The sequence below is a fragment of the Ostrea edulis genome, chromosome 8 (genome assembly GCF_947568905.1).
Source record: "Ostrea edulis chromosome 8, xbOstEdul1.1, whole genome shotgun sequence".
Lineage (NCBI taxonomy): Eukaryota > Metazoa > Mollusca > Bivalvia > Ostreida > Ostreidae > Ostrea > Ostrea edulis.
In genome coordinates, this window is record NC_079171.1 from 43,044,007 (window position 1) to 43,047,242 (window position 3,236).

Here is a 3,236-nt window from a genome sequence, read left to right on the forward strand (position 1 = left end):
ACATCTCCTGAACGTCGCGTCGTCTTTGCCATGTGCCTAGTAAGCGCATTTTAGACGCTGATTCCAACCATACGACAAACTTCACCGGGGTATTTCTCATCATAATGTCTTGTGATGTATTGTCAAATCAGGGAAAATTGACTTATTTTAAGCGTAGAATAAAGGCAATATTCCGATATATTTTTATATGATCCTAAAATTAGAGTTTGTGTATGTGTATCCAAATATGGATTGATCAAGGCGGAGCAACTGTCATGACGTATTAGCTCATTATGATCTCATTATCATACCGAGTTCATTCGTTACCTTAAGTGTCCTGCGGGAATATGCTGTTTATGTCTCTCAGCTTATTCAATAAGCAAAAACATGTTCTGCGTATGATAAAATTACCCAATGAAGCAGGTTATTGCCAAATAAGTTCATGTTACAGGAGACTCAACAGTCTAGTTCAAAGTCAGTATTTCGCAAATTCTATGGTTGTTATAACGATCTAATTTATAATGACCATAACAACTTATCGTTAGCTTGAATGCTGTCTTACGTGTTTCATACCAATTGTTATGTCGTTCTTTATAGGCTAATCTAGATTACGGATTACCTCATTTACCTGTTCAAGATATATAGTGCATAGCGGGTGTGACCGTTCAATATGGGATGATTACTCCCCTAAGCACCTGACCCCACCTGTGATGTGTCCAGGGGTTCATGTGTGTCCTACTCTTAGTTTTGTATTCTTTACGTATATAAATACGAGACTGGTCAATGTTCGTTATCTTTACTGTGTCCTTGACACAGTTGGAGACATACAGTCTCGTATAAAGTCAGCATTTCGCAAATTCTATGGTCGTTATAACGATCTATTTTGCCAATACGACCTATCATTGGGTCAAATACTGGCTGACGTGTTTCATACCGATTGTTGGGCCGCTCTTGGCACACTGATTTTAACTACGGTTAACTCCATTTACCTTATCAAGATATAGGGTATGAAACACATCAGACAGCATTTGGCCTAATGAAAGGTTGTCTTGGCAAACTAGATTATTATAACGATCATAAAATTCAGTTTGTTTATAAAATGAGACATCCATATTCAATCGGAGTTTTGTACATTACTGTACCAAATGCTTTGTAGAAGTCCAAAAAACAAGCATTTAAATGTCTGTTACCATTCTTAAAAGATATATCGATCATACATTTCAATTTAAATAATTAAGTGACCAAGGTTTTCTGGTACTTTTTTATATTTAGCCTTTTTGTCAACTTTATTCCACTGAATGATATAAACTAGTCTGCTGAATGATAGAAAACTTGAATTCTTTTTAATTTCTTTAATGTTATTTTGAATAATTTCTAATATATATGTGTGCCTATCTGGCATATCAATAAGATACCAAAGTAAATGTATCATGTATCACAGTGAATACGTTCCCCTCACTGACTTTCCTGATTGATGAGATCAAATTCCCGTAATTCTTAGGATCCATGTGTCAAGAATATTTTGAGTAAATTCTATATTGTTTCTTGAAAGGTGAAGATAACGAACAGTGATCAATCTCATAACTCCTATAAGCAATACAAAATAGATAGTTGGGCAAACACGGACCCCTGGACATATCAGAGGTGCAATCAGGTGTCTAGGAGGAGTAAGCATCCCCTGTCGACCGGTCACACCCGCCGTGAGCCCTATATCCTGTTCAGGTAAACGGAGTTATCCACAGTCAAAATCAGTGTGCCAATAACGGCTTAACAATCGGTATGAAACACGTCAGACAGGGGATGCTTACTCCTCCTAGGCACCTGATCCCACCTCTGGTGTGTCCAGGGGTCCTTGTTTGCCCAACCATCTATTTTGTATTGCTTGTAGGAGTTATGAGATTGATCACTGTTCGTTATCTTCACCTTACAGCATTTGACCCAATGATAGGTTGCATTGGCGAACTAGATCGTTATAACGACCATAGAATTTGCAAATTGCTGACTTCAATCGAGACATATTTTCGTAATTTGTTAATGTGTGTTCGATCTATATATCTATCTATCTACCTCTGGTGTGTCCAGGGGTCCGTGTTTGCCCAACTATCTATTTTGTATTGCTTGTAGGAGTTATGAGATTGATCACTGTTCGTTATCTTCACCTTGCATGTATCTATTTCTCTCATTTTATTGCTTTGAAAAAGGAGCCCTTCCGTATGATCAAGTTGTTGGGAAATCTTGATAATATGGTAACTTTTTCAACAAGTTATGTCCTGTTTTCCATGAGATCCGAGTCAGACATTTTTCTTCTAATATGTCATTCTTATCTACCCTTTTTAATGATGATTTTGCTACTTTATTGATTTACTGATTTTGACCACAAATTTCTCCGCTTACCCGACCGAGATATATGACACACAACTGGTGTTAATAGTCGACAGGGGTGCTTACTCCTCCTAGGCACTTTATCCTACCTCTGATATGTCAGGGATCCGTGTTTGCCCTACTTTTAGATTTGTATTCTTTATTATAAGGAGATTTATCAACGTTCGTTATCTTCAACTTTTCATATAAAGACAATTGAAAACAATTATGGATGAATAGTGATCAATTTCGGCAGTTAACGTAAACCTAATCAGTGGCGAATTTAATGGGAGGGGGGGGGCGCAGCCGGCGCGTGACCCCACTAAAATTTTCAAATTTAAGATAAACCGTGGCATCTTGTTTAGAGAAATGTAAACGATAAAAAGCAATGATTTCTTCCACTTTCGGAGAATTAAATGACCAAATATATTGATTTATGAAATTACTTTTATTGGGAGAACTTTTGTTTTTTTTTTCTAAAACCCCTTAAAATTTGCGTCATTTTAATAATTTCACCCTATCAAAAATGACAAAAAATAGTAAAAAAAGGACTACATATGAGACATATTTCAGGCCCCATAAAATCCAGGAGCTTCCGGGCGCTCGCCCCCTGAGCCCCCAACGAGGGTTTCGCCCTGGACCCATTAGGGGCCTCAAGACGGCCCACAACCCCTGTCTCAAAAATTGCGCCCCCACTAACCGCGGTTTCTGGATCCGCCCCTGTTAATCCCATTCTACGTAGATTTAATCTCGTTCGTCGGCAGTTAACGTAGACTCAATCTCGTTCGTCAGTGTATGCATCACTGTGACTTTGGGTTCCGATTCTGGGCTATATTTTTTTTATTGTGTCCATGACGCTCTCTAGTCAGAGTGTAGTAAGGCTGCCTCTCACTTGT

At 38.2% G+C, this 3,236-nt stretch overlaps 1 protein-coding gene across 1 annotated transcript in view; it reads right to left on the reverse strand.

Moving 5' to 3' along the window:
* The window catches only part of LOC125662394 (uncharacterized), a 1,158,266-nt gene that overhangs the window by 669,135 nt on the left and 485,895 nt on the right, over positions 1-3,236 (reverse strand). The window lies entirely within an intron of this gene.